The sequence below is a fragment of the Mus caroli genome, unplaced genomic scaffold, assembly GCF_978045245.1.
Source record: "Mus caroli unplaced genomic scaffold, Mus_caroli_1 scaffold_1, whole genome shotgun sequence".
In the NCBI taxonomy this organism is placed as follows: domain Eukaryota; kingdom Metazoa; phylum Chordata; class Mammalia; order Rodentia; family Muridae; genus Mus; species Mus caroli.
Genome location: NW_028227256.1, coordinates 5,121,800 through 5,136,011, shown reverse-complemented (window position 1 = coordinate 5,136,011; position 14,212 = coordinate 5,121,800). Strand labels below are relative to the sequence as shown.

The 14,212-nt window shown below is 39.6% G+C and overlaps 1 long non-coding RNA gene across 1 annotated transcript in view; it reads right to left on the bottom strand.

The window, feature by feature from the left end:
- LOC147005999 (uncharacterized) overlaps window positions 1-10,594 on the bottom strand; it is an 83,115-nt gene extending 72,521 nt beyond the window's left edge. The window contains exon 1 of the long non-coding RNA XR_015045361.1: window positions 10,528-10,594. This is a non-coding gene — a long non-coding RNA (uncharacterized LOC147005999). The remainder of the gene's footprint in view (window positions 1-10,527) is intronic.
- Between the last annotated feature and the right edge of the window lie 3,618 nt (window positions 10,595-14,212).

Genomic DNA, 14,212 nt, shown 5'->3' with positions numbered 1-14,212 from the left:
TCGGGTATGTTGGGGCATCCAGGATTCGCTGTGGTGGGAATACTGGGTTCTGATATTGCTGAGTGGTCGTGGTTTCTGTTAGTAAGACTCTTACATTTGCCTTTCACCATCTGGTAATCTCCGGTGTTAGATGTTCTAGCTGTGTCTGGCTGGAACGTGTTCCTCTGTTATTCTGTTAACCTCTGTTAGCACTTCTGGGTGTCCAACTCTCTCTTGAGTCCCAGTGGTCAGAACACTCTCCTCAGGCAAGCTCTCCTCTTGCAGGGAAGGTGCACAGATGTCTGGAGCTCAGATCTGCCTCCTTGCTGAAGATGAAGGTCTGAAGGAACCTTGTTCAAGAAGCTCTATTGCTTCTGTGGCCCACAAGTTCTCCTTCGAGGACTGTTCTCTGAGAGACCTGGGATAGCACTCTCACCTGGGTCTTGGTGTCAGGCCAACTCTCCTCTAGCAGGGAAGATGCACAGAGTAAAAGCCAACTTTAAAAAGAAAGTATAGCTCTAACTAATATGCCACCATCCAAATATCAGGGAACAATTCTTATAATTCTACCTTCTTGGTTTTCTAAGAAGCCTCAACTTTAACTCAGATCAGTGATCCTAGTATCCTGGGCATGCTAGGGCACCTATGGCATGGAAAGTCCTCTGGGTACTGTGGGAATGACCTCTGAGTTTGTGCCCAAGCTGGCCCTGGGCTGGTGCCCACCAGAATGAACCCCAGCCACTGGTTGGGTGGGTTTCTGTCCTTCTGCTGGCAAGGACCCTCCCAGTTGTTTTGGAACAGATGTTGTGTTCCACTCACCAGTGATCCTAGGATCCTGGGAGTGCTAGAGCACCTGCAGCATGGAGAGTCTTCTGGGAACTGTGGGATCATCTGCCCAGTTCGTGCCTGAGGCAGCCAGGGGCTGGTGCTGACCTGAACCCATTTGATTGTTTCTTAAAATTCTACTACCTGCCTATTCTTGCAGAGTATCTGAATATTTTTATAATAATACATCAATGCACATTGATTATAATTTTATGATGTAATTTCTAATTAATAGAGTTGATATGTAAAATATTTATTCTATATTCTCTTTTTATTATGTTTCTATGAATTTTTTGAGACATGGTCTTACTCTGGAGCCCTGGTTAGTCTGAAACTCATTATCTATCCCAGGCTGGCCTTAAACTCTAATGAGTTCTCATGATCACAGTTCTAGTGTACTAGAATTAAAAGTATGAACCAACAGGTTTTAAAATTTCTTGTGCAAACATTCCAAAGTTGCATCATGATTGAATCTAGTTTTGATGCTTTCTTTTGCTCTTTATATGTTTTTTCTTCAGCATGCTATATATATTTATTTAAGACATGACTCCTTGGTGAAAATATCTCAGAAAGATAAATTTCAATATTAGGGTTTATGTATAGCTGACAAGAAGCTGGGCTATATTTTAAGGCTGATGCATTGTAGGTGGGACAAGCTATATCATTCCATATCTTCTCTCATGTTTTAGGCCTTTCTAAGAAGTTCTTTCCAGAAATTCTCATATATTGTGTGCCCTTACAGCTCAAATACCTTGTTTTATCAGAGTCCTCTTGACGTGGTTAAAATACAGGCATAGGGACAGTCTATAACTGTACTGTTAAATCTTAGCTCTGAGAAGCATGTGTACCAGTTCTGTGAAATCTTAAAATACATGTTAGAAAAGAAGCTGACAGTCATACATGTATTAGTACAGAAAGAATTTTACAAGTGACAAAATAAAATTGATGTACCCAGATAGAAGGTTCAAATATAGACCCATGTTCCCTCCACCCAACCAGGCTGGCAAAAAGAAAGTCACTTAAGTACCTAATCTAACCACATTGACCCTGGAGTGGCTGGATGGAAGACACCAAAGCTCCTGTGTGGATACCACTATAGTGGATAAATGTATGATGAAGAGATGGAAATTATGGAGTGCACAGTGCTGAAATGGAAGAGAAAGCAAAGCAAAGGAGTTAATATAAGATGGAGAAAATGAACCTGGGAGACTTGATAACACTGAGAAACAGGAAGATATGAGTGGTCATGGTAAGGTGCTGGCCCAACTTGCTGCCAAGGGCCATGCATAGATCCATGTTCCTGCTGCATTTGGTTCTGTGGCAATGTCTATGTCCCAAGAATTACCACAAAATGTAAGTGGATATCTGTTGTCTGGACTGCCACTTAAGATCATGTGGATATCTGAGGGCCATGCTACCATGGGCTGATCTGAGTGGCATGTACTGCCACCAGAGGCCATGGGGACATCTAGGTTCAGGTATGCTTTTGGGGACTCATGTCTGAGTCAGTGGTAGTGTGTGAATTTGGGTCCATACAAGTATGTTGGTAGTCTGTCCATACTTGTATTAACTACCAAGGGTCACACAGATCTCACTGGTCTGTACTGCCACCTAAGGAACTGAGCTGAGTAGGCCTTCCTTTTGCCAGGAAAGCACAAGAGAGCTGATTCTGGTGGTAGGGAGTGAGTACAAGAGAGCTGGTCCCACTCCTTTTCTGTCACAAAATGGTGTGGGTATAAAGAGATGCTTCCCTCACTCTTTGCCACCTGTAGCAGGTGGGTGAGCTGGTCCTCAGGTAATGAAGCAGCAGAGGTCACCCTGTTCCTTGTGGGCTGCATCGTTGTGTGAGCTAGATGAGATTATCAGGGAGGGCCTGCCCTGGGACTGGATTCAGGATAGCTGACCATGCAACCAACTCAGCTGCCTTCTAGGCCCAGATCCTAGGTTTGAGTTGGCCCACTTCAACATTTACCCAATCTATGATCTTCTGAAACACATGGAAAGCCCTGCTCTGCAGATAAAAGCTGCACAATCTCCATGTCACATGGCAACAACAGGGTATCAGAGAAGAGTCCCCTTAAGGATTCAGTATTGAGAATGTAGCAGAATACAAGACCTTGAGCCTGTCTAATGGCTCATTACAATGAACATTTGAAATTAAAGATTGTGAACACAGGAATATGCTGTCAGACACACTGTGACACACTATATCTTCCATTACAAGATTTTAAAAATATATCTTTTTTTTTCTTTTGTAGGGGGTTATAGAAAAGTAGACCATGAAAGTTAGCCTGGTCATCAGTTGAGATAAAGGCTTTAAAGCCCTGGAGACCTGAAGGAGCTGTAGATTCTTGGCCTACACACCAGTACTAGGTCCCTGTCACATAGCCAAAGCCTCCTTTAGATTTGTGGCCATTAGCCATATAATGAGCAGTACCCAAAGCATTATGGTATAGATGAGGCATCCCTAACATCTCAGATGAAAACAATAGGAAAAGATATGTGAGCTGTGGTCATGTAGGCTCAAGACATAGATGTCCATGCTAATGAGGTACCTAGAAGCCAGAAGGGCATACCCAGTAAGCTATCCTTCCCAGATATTCCTCCTTGCAAACGGTATTTAATCTCAGGCCCACCTGAGAAGTGGGGTATTGTTTTACACATCCACTTTCTGCTATGACAAGAAATGCCATGGGCTGCCTCTTTTCATAGGGATCCACCAACGGAAGCCATGGAGACAGCCTTTGCCTACATAGTCACTCTAATCTCGCATAGAAGGCTTCGCTGCACTCCCAGTCACAACTGCAACCAAGATTGCCACTGTCAGGCAAGGACTCTCCCCACTCCCCACGGGACTAGCTGGAGCTTCTCCTTTTCCCGCTGGCCCTGGGCAAGATCCAGCCTGTGGACCCCCACTTCATTCTCTGCTTTTTCAGCAGTGCCTGGGTGTTCAAAGGTCTGAGAACTCCATGGCCCTGGTTTTGTTGCAGACCTAGGGACCCCTGAAGCAGCTCCAGTGTCCCCATGTCTCACACTGTACTTCACCACCCCCAGGTGGTGCCTCAGAGCTTCCCTACAGCCCAGCACCCATCCCAGGCAGTGTCATGAGATAAGCACAGTAAAACTCCAAGTGTTCTGCCTCCCCAAGTGGCTGTGTCCTGTGGTGGGGCAGATGTGGGACCCACAACACTACAGGGGGTTTGCGAGGGTGGAGGGTAGATAGAGAAGAATGGGGAGATTAATAGTATTGGGGTGCACAATGTGAAATTCACAAGGAATCTAAAGAGTTTTTAAAAATAAGGTTCAAATATATTTATTTCAAGTTATCCATCATTTTACATTAAAAGTTATAGAATTATTACACAGTATAATAATTACAATTTACTACTATTTGTATCTTTAAAAGAATGGCATCTGTTCTACACAATATATTATCAATATTGTTGCAGGAGTCGTGTTTTTCTATCAAATGTAGAAATTAGTGGTACTTTTAATTGAACTATATTAAAATGTAAAATATTCAGCCAGTTCTTTATTATATCATCAGTGAAAATTTTTTGAGCGGATTTCTTTTAAATTTGAAAAGAAGGGGGGCAGTATAGATAGTCTTCTATCTTTAACTTCTATAAACCTGGGTATACATGAGGTATTAAGATGACCATTTGCACTGGATTTCATTGGGGGAATCTGTGGTTTTGAGATTGCATTATTTATAATCTGTGGGTTACTATTGTTTTGTTTTGGTTTGATTGTAATCAAGTAAATAAGTTTTCCAAGAAGTATCAGCTTGTTATTCTGACTCTCACTATCCATTAGTTTGGTTCATATCATTTTTATTAATATAATTTTTATTTATATCTGGTTTGAGATTAAAAGAATATATTGTAACAATTACTCTTTTATATTGCATATAAAATAAAAATAGTACACTAAATTGAAGTCTAAAAGTATATTGCAAAGTAAAATAGGAGAAGCAAGTCAAAAGACCAGGTTGAATAAAGAACAACTTTTCATGAGAGTGAGGAGAGAATTGAACTGTAAAATATAGACAAATGGACAGAACACAAATGGGATGACGGAGAATATTTTCTCATTAAAACCACCATATGTATTAAATGTGTTATTGTGATGAACCCAGGCATCTGGAGTTTGGTTATGTCTAGTGTTTCTTGGTATAAATATTTCATGTTATTTTTGTTTAATAGGTGTTTAGATCCCTGTCTGTTATTACCCAAACTTGTTAGGCTCTCTAAGAGTTAAATGGTGCTAAGGCTTAGTTACAGTGCAACTCCAAAGGACATTGACTAATTCAACAACTATTAATATATAAAATCCCAAAACTGTTGTTATTAGGATAGGCTCTGAACCCAGTGACATCACACCTAGGCCTCAGAGACCTACACATCTGCAGCCATGGCAACTGATACACAGAATCCACTTGGCTCACCTCCCACCTATACCTGCAATCTGCTACATCAGTATCCAAATAAAGGCAGACCCATCTGCTTGAGCTCTCTCTCTCTCTCTCTCTCTCTCTCTCTCTCTCTCTCTCTCTCTCTCTCTCTCTCTCTCCAACTCCTTTTCTTAGCTGACACCTTTGCTTCTTTCTCCCACAATAAACCTCTGCCACGTGGAACTGCTTTGACCTGGTATAGTCTGTCCAGACTTGAGCTGTACTTCCAGCACAACATTGATGCTGAAACCTGGGAATTGCTACCCAGGAGAGCTGAGTTCAGGTCACTGCTGCCTCTGGCACTGCATAGCACAACTGTGAGGATCGACTGTAACCAATAAATGTGCCATGTGGACTGCCACCAATCCACATCGTGTGGCATCACAGTCCACCACATGGAACTAGCCTTTGTTACGTGGGTTACACAGTCAGACAGGCCAACACCAACCTTACAGTCCCACATTTCCCACAAAAACACACCAAAATATTCATAAGGTGTTTTTCCAGTCAAAAGGAGGGACCCTCAATGCCTAAATAGGGCCTGGCCAACCTTTTGGGCTAAGGGGTGAGCATTTCAATTCCCCTGTCCTTATAACCAGCCCCCTAGCTGATTTATGAGATAAGACTTAGACCCTTGGATGACTTTCTTTCTCGAAAGCAGTTCAAAAATCCCTTGGGCTTTTGCAGCCATTCCAGAATTCCTAGATCTGGGTTGGACTGCTTTCTGATGATTCTTGTACAACTCCGTAGACTCTGCATATTCATGTGATGACCTGAACATCTAGCTTGGTTGTACCTCTTAACCTGTTACCGAACTCTTCTCGGGACCCCAGCATGAACAGTTCAGTAACATCCCCATCGCCCAATGGGCACTAAATTATCTTCAAACAGATCCACAGTCACTCCACTGGGATGACTCCTGAAAAATCTCAAACCTTTGAAGTTATTGCCAGACTTGAGGACATCAAAACTAGTACACCTCTACAATAAGGTCTGGGTTCACTATCCACTAGATAATAGCTCCAAATGATCACTTAATGGAACATTAGATCCAATTATTTTAAGATATCCTCATACATACTGCCAATGGTCTGATAAATAAAAAGAGGTCCCCTATGTCCAAGCAGTTATCTGTCTTCACTCCCACCTCTCTATGTGTTCTGCTTGCTCCCCAACCCAACTTCTCTTAGCCATGATACCTATTCAACCTCTACTAGATGATGCTACAACCCAGGACCCAGCTAACAAACTGCCTTCCTTCCACCACAGACCTATTTTCATGCCACTGAAAACCCAAAGTACTGCGTCAGTTTTTCCTTCTCACCATGATACCCCAGAGCCTACTAGCTCTACCTCTCCAGACCCCTCCACTACTCCTGTGCCAGCTGGAGGTTGCTCCAATTGCCCTGAATTGGCACCAACCTTTACCCATCTTATCACACGCTCTAAGGCCATAACAAACCCCCAAGTCCTCTTCCAAAGATACCTGAGCCAGCATCAGTACTTCCTCTAAGGGAAGTTGCTGGGGTGGAAGGTCTTATCCGAGTACATGTTCCTTTCTCACTGAGTGAACTTTCTCAAATAGAAAGCAGACTGAGTTCTTATACCTCTAACTCCTCTGCATTTATTAAAGAGTTTTAGTACATTACTCAATCTTACAGCTTGACTTTCCACAGTGTACATATGATTCTTACTAATAATTTGCTTCATGATGAATATTGGTGAGTTTGGGAAGAGGCAAGAATGCATGCAGATGAAATTCATCAAACAGATAGAACATATCCAATTGGATCTGAACCTGACCAGGATCCTTGATGGAATTATAATTCTGCAGGTAGTATTTTAGCCAGAGGCAGATTTATAACTTGCCTTCTGGCTGGCCTAAGAAAGCCAGTCTTAAAGCCAGTAAATTTTGAAAAATTGCAAGAGGTTGCCCTGGACAAACAGAAAAACCCATCTCAATTTTTAGAATACCTTACAAAGGCTTTATTGCAGTACACTAATCTGAACACTGAAAAGTCAGAAGGTAAGCAACTTCCGTTAACCCTTTTTTTTTTTTCACATAGCCAGGAAACAATCCAAATGGCTACCATCCCTGTATCTGTTATCCTGCCTAATTATTGTGATCTCTATACTTGCTTTCTTTTTGACCAGACAAAAGATTATTGTAAAAAAAAAACCGGCCAGATGAATATGGGTCCTGCCCAATTGGCCTTGTCAGATACATATGCTAGGATCATGGACCACTCATTTCTTCTATCAACACTGCAAGACACTCTTTTTCTACATACAAGACCAGTGGGATCCCAGGTGGGAGACAGGAGTTGTTCGTAAGCTCTACCATAAAAATCAACCCAGGTTCCCAGTAAGTACCATCTACATTCAGGGAAAATACGTCTCAATTGCCCAACCTATAGATATTGAAAAAGTAGGGGAAGTGATCAAACTTTCCTCTGAGGTCCTTATCGCTTTGACATCACCCTTCATAAATGGCAATAATTTGTCATTTTTGCCTTTTGCTTCAGATGTTGACCTCAGCCTACCAACTCCTTAATGTCATCAGACCTGGTCACTTTAAATATTACTAGCTATGTGTACCCTCAGGAACTAACTCACAATTGCCACTTACAGCATGTTCGGTGATACTGGTGAGTAACCATACCTCACCTTTTTTCAGCTGCCCTGACTCTGGTGTTGCCATGAATCCATATCTTTCCTCTATCCCTCTTTTTGTAGTGGCAAAATGTTTTAAGGCTTTTGGGACACATTTTGTAGAAACATTATGCTCCCTAGACTACAATAGAACCACAACCCTTCATATATCATCTCTGCCACAATGTCCTGCAGTCCAAAACACATCACTTCTTTGTGGCACTCAGGTATATCATCATCTACCTGCCAGCTTGTCAGGAGTTTACTCCTTTTCCCTGAACTAAGAATAATCCACAGAAACAAGTCCTTGTCAATCCCAGTTTTAGATATGATAGCTGCCCAACATAAGAGGGTAGTTCAAGGTGTGCCACTCTTGGCCACTACAGGAATACTCATACGTGTTGGTTCTGAGACATATCTGTAGGGATAATGACTTCCAAGTTTGAAAACAGTTTTCTTTCTCCTTTTTAATGAAATTATTATATAGTTTTAGTTTATTTCTTTGTTTGTATGTTGAGGTTTGGGCTTTTCTATTTTGTGTATTTTGTCTGTTTTATTCCTGAATAGTTGACAACTTACTTATATTATTTGTATATTAAACATGTTACAATTTTTCAAGAATTTTTTGCTTTTCATTTTTACATTTTTTAAAATGAACCTTCCCAACCTTATATAGTCAAATGTGTAACATTCAGTTTTAAGTATGGTTTTGTGGAAAGAACATTTTTTTCTATAGTATAAATATTTACCAATCTTTACAACTATGTTTTATTCTTAATTATTATAGATATTAACTGCATGTATCTGTTGTTAATACATTGTACTGAATATCTACTTAATTTTTGCAACATAATCAAATAGTTTTCTATTCATTAATTTATGTCCCATTTTATACTACAATGCCATAGTAATATCTTTTTTTTTTTTTTGAGAGGAAAACAAGGGTTTATTTTCCTTTGAAAAACTGAGACTTCTTAAGTAAGCCACAGGATAACTACTTTTTGGGGGGGGCAGGGGGATGCTTGAATCTTTTGTCAAAATTTTAGATTTTCCTTTATCAACTATAAAAATATATAGTTGATCATTTTATTTATTTTTTATTAGTTTTTATTAGATATTTTCTTTATTTACATTTCAAATATTATTCCCTTTCCTAGTTCCCCCTCCAAAAATCCACTATCTCCTTCCCCCTCCCCCTGCTCCCCAACCCACCTACTCCCATTCCTGGTCCTGGCATTCTATATTGGCGCATAGAGCCTTCACAGGACCAAGGGCCTCTCCTCCCATTGATGACCGACTAGGCCATCCTCTACTACAAATATAGCTAGAGCCACAAGTTCCACCATATGTTTTCTTTGACTGGCGGTATAGTTTCAAGGAGCTCTGAGCATACTGGTTCATTCATTTTGATGATCCTTCTATGGATCCTTCAGTCCCCTTCAGCTCCCTGGGTATTTCTCTGGATCTTGCATTGAGGACCTTGTACTTCATCCAATGGATGACTGTGAGCATCCACTTCTGTATTTGCAGGCACTGGCAGAGCCTGGCAGGAGACAGCTATATCAGGCTCCTGTCAGCAGGCTCTTGTTGGCATCTGCCCAGTGTCTGGGTTTGGTGGTTGTTTATGGGGTGGATCCCCAAGTGTGGCAGTCTCTGGATGGTCATTTCTTCAGGCTCTGCTCCGAACTTGGTCTCTGTAACTCTGTCCATGAGTATTTTGTTCCCCATTCTAAGAAGAAATAAAGTACCCACACTTTGGTCTTCCTTCTTCTTGAGTTTCATGTGTTTTGCAAATTGTATTTTGGATAGTCTAAGATTCCAGGCTAATAACCACTTATCAGTCAGTACATATCTAATGACTTCTTTTATGATTGGGTTACTTCACTGCTCCACTATGTTCATACCAGCCTTATTTATAATAGACAGAAACTGGAAAGAACCCAGATGTCCCTCAACAGAAGAATGGATACAGAAAATGTGGTACTACTCAGCTATTAAAAACAATGAATTTATGAAATTCTTAGGCAAATGGATGTATCTGGAGGCTATCATCCTGAAAGCAGTTTTTAAAGCATGTCTGAAACTGTGCTTACTATTCAGAAACAGATCGATTCTTTAGCAGCTGTGGTGCTTTAGAACCGAAGGGGGATAGATGTGTTGACTGCTAATGAAACTGGTCTTTCCCTGTTCCTCCAAGAAGAATGCTGTTTCTATGTCAACCCATTTGGCTTATCGAGAAATAAAATTCAGGAGTTACAATCAGACACCAGAATTTCAGGGAATGTGAGACCTCCAGTTCTGGGATTTTCGAAAACCCTATATGGAAGTGGATACTCCCTTTTGTAACACCTCTCCTAGTCATCTTCCTGGTGTTATTATTCTCTGCTTGTCTAATCAATCTTGATTCTACATTCCTTCAATGACGAATACAAAAAATTCTTAGCAAACTATTAATCAGTTCATGTTACAGGATTATCAGCCGCTGTCCACAGAGAAACCTGGTGCGAATGTTTACCAAATGGAACCTGATGGCGAAAGTCAGCTACACCACAAAATTTCTATACCCCTAGATAGCAGGAAGCAGCTTAAGATACACAACACCCCCATTCCCTTTTCACCATCAGTTTCTTCTCCCGTTTTGTCCTTTTCTTTATGAGAAGAAGAAGGGAGGTATGTTGGTTTCAGGATCGGCTCCGAACCCAGTGACATCACACTTAGGCGACAGAGAACCACACATCTGCAGCCATGGCAACCGATATATATTTCCAGAATCCACTTGACCCCACCCCACTTTTACCTGTCAGTGGCTGTGCCATTATCCAAATAAAAGACAGACCTCTGACCTCTCTCCCTCTCTTTCTCTTCACTCCCCACTTCTTGGCCGCCACCTTTACACTGTTCTCCCAAAATAAACCTCTGCACTGTGGAACTGCTTTTGGCTGGTGTTGTCTGTCCAAAAGTGAGCTGCGCCTCTAACACAACAAAAACTAATTGGTATAATGAGTGAATTAGCATTATTCCCCTGAAGTTATAGAGTAATTATGTAAATTCCAAAATCATGATGAAATTTGCTACTATAAAATAAATTTATATGACATTAGGACATGTGCATATCAAGATAAGGCTTTGATATGTATCTCAAAAATTTCTTACTTCCTGCCTTCCTCAGAGGTATGTATAGACTTCAGGCCACAGGGAAATTCTCTTTTGTTCCCTTAAAATTCCATCCTATTTTCTTATCATTCCTAAGACAACTCTCCTCCTCCCTCTCCCTCTCTCCTTCTCCATCTCGGTCTCCCTCTCCTCCTCCCCCTCCCCTCCCTTACCACACATCCATGTTCTTCTTTCAATTTAGTGTTTAATTTTTTTAATAATCCACCGATTCTAAACCTAGTAGTACACAATCCTGCATGGGTGTGACACTATCTTTTGGAGCATGCTCATGCTGCAGTAACCTACCAGGGGATATACCCTAAAAGGGTACATGTTCTTTTATCCAGAAGTGATCAGGAATCAATACCTCTTAAGCTTGGGGTAGAGGCTCAAGAGTCCCCCCTCACCATGATATTAGGATGCTAACTAACTTGATCCTGACCTGGTTTGTTACGGGTGAACACTGTTGTTGAGAGCAACAGCCATATCCAGAAGACATTGTTTCACAGCAGTCCTCCCAAACCGCTAGCTCTTACAATCTCTCCAGCCCCTCTTATTCAGTGTTCTCTGAGCTTTTGGGAGAGAGAATGTGGTATAGATGTTCCATTTACTGCCAAACTCTCAACAAATGATTATTCTAAAAGTTCTGAGTCTGTATTAACTGTTATCATTTCAAAAACTAAATTCTTTCATGAGGAGTAAGAATTGGCCTAACCAATGGCTATAAAGATAAACATTGAGAAGGCAGTTTGAAACTACCTTTTGTATCATGATCACTCATGAATTCTACATCTCTCTTGCTGTAAAAAAAAAAGGGGTGTACAAAATCGTTCCTTTGAATTACTGTTAATATGACTTTATATCTTTAGCAAAATACTAGTTAGAGCTTTCTCCTATGACATATGGGTGCCCCAACATATGGATGTTCTAGTTCGGCTTTGTAGTATGAGGCATGAGTGTTCTCCTTTGGGACAGAACTTGAACCCAATCAGAATTCTTAGTCTCATAATATTTTTCCACTATTTCACCAGTGGACATATCTTGTCATGCAATTATTATAGTTTAAAATGTTGAAAGATAGATAAAACTGTTGATTACTTTTCTCCTGCGACAGTTTGGTTGGCAACTGCTTGTGCTATGAAAACTAGTCATCAGAGAGTAAGAGACAACATCAGTACCTGTTTGATATCTCTATATCCAGTCATGAAAGTGTGTCTTCAGCCATAGGCTCATACCACCAAGTACTGGTAAAAAGTCAAGAGAAATGTCAATGGGATGTATTGTTTGAGGATTCTGTGGAGTTCTACAACTAACAGCTTGAAGAGAGGTAGCCCATTCCAGTATTTGAATTTTAGTTTGCAACCAATGTATTCTGGAACAAAGAGTAACTTGAGGTATCCACAGTTGTTTATCTATCTCTTATTAATGTACCTATGTATGTCTTGTGTGTGTGTGTGTGTGTGTGTGTATGTATATATGTATGTATGTATGTATGTATCTGAGACACAATGTCTCACTTCCTTGGAACTTCCAAAATAAGCTAGGCAACTGGACAGCAAGGCTAATCACAATGATTTGAATGTTTCCAGAGCCACAATGTTGTGCTAGACAAGTCCCTCATGTTGAAAAGTAGGTACTTTACTAACTGAGCTATCTCTCCACATCATTCCTTCACCTTTAAAAAGAAGTCAGGTAAATTTAATTAAAAGAAGACTTTTCTTAATTCCTAACCATTTTGGCGAAAGTTATAAAGTTATATTATCAATAATTCAAATTAATCTCATATCACAAAACTGATTTTTAGAGCTAGTAAGATGAAAATTCCACAAGAGACTCTGAGACAAAAATTCTGTGTAATTTCTCCTCTCAAATTATATCTGTGCTGGAACTATAATCTGTGCTTATATTTCCAAATTCCCTAAAGCATTTAAAAGTGAAATATTAGAATTTTTATAATTTTTATATATTTTAGTTTAACTATTCACAAAGAGGTAATATAATGGAAACTTAATCTGCAAATTTTAGTTGTTTGTGGTCCTCATTTGAAATAGTATGGTATCTAACAAAATTTCAAAACAGGTCTCATACATGTATATTTCATATGTACAAGATATATATATATATATATATATATATATATGTATATATATATATGAAGGACATATATTCATATTCAGGAGCAGAGCTAATATCCATTCATAATGAAAAATAACAATACCTGAATGAAAATTACAGGCTGAATCTTTGCACATTTAACTTATTTTTACTCATTTACAGTTGTAATACCTAATATGGATGACTAATGTCCTTTTAGACGGAACGCATTACAAATGCAATGATACTTTCCCAATTTTATATCACTGGCCTGATGTTTTTGGCAGAGATCATGGGGACACAGGAAAAAAAAGGGACCACTTCCTCTACAGTCTAGTTGAAGCATCTTACTAGCTGAAAGTCAAAGACAATTTATATTTGCTATAAATATTGTTCAAACAAAATAATATTCATTAAATATACTCATATTTTATGGTAAACTAGTATGGCCTAAACCTATGTGACCTTCAGTATGGCCTTATTGCTTTCCAGGATACTTTGTAGGAACCTCAGGCAAGACTACTGAGATATATAATGAAGAGGTCCTTCCTTCCTGTGTGGTTGTGAATGTTAGCTTGATCTTATCAATTTTAGCTCTCTCAGATGAACCCTAGGAAATACACTGTGATCACAGTGACATGTTTTAACAACAAATGCAAGATCATAACTGGAAATATCACCCAAATCCTATTTGTCACCATTGTAAAGACCATGAAGAGAGATTCTGCAATGAGAATCACTCCTTCTTAATTGTTATCATGGTCTGGTAGAAATTGTAGCTACTTCACTGTGTATGGTTCAGTTGGCAGAATGAGAAAATAAAGTAAAACTCAGGAAAGACAAATATTTGCCAAACTCAATTATTTCAAATACTAGCCTTCTTATTTATTTATGGGCATCTCACGTTACAAGGTAAGATTTTCCTCAAATATTTTAATTAATGATGATTAATGATCATCAGTTAGTTATATGTTTTTAATGTTGGATTGTATGTGTTCTTTTGTAATACAAAATGTTATTTATCTCATTATTTATAGGATCATCATTATATAAATT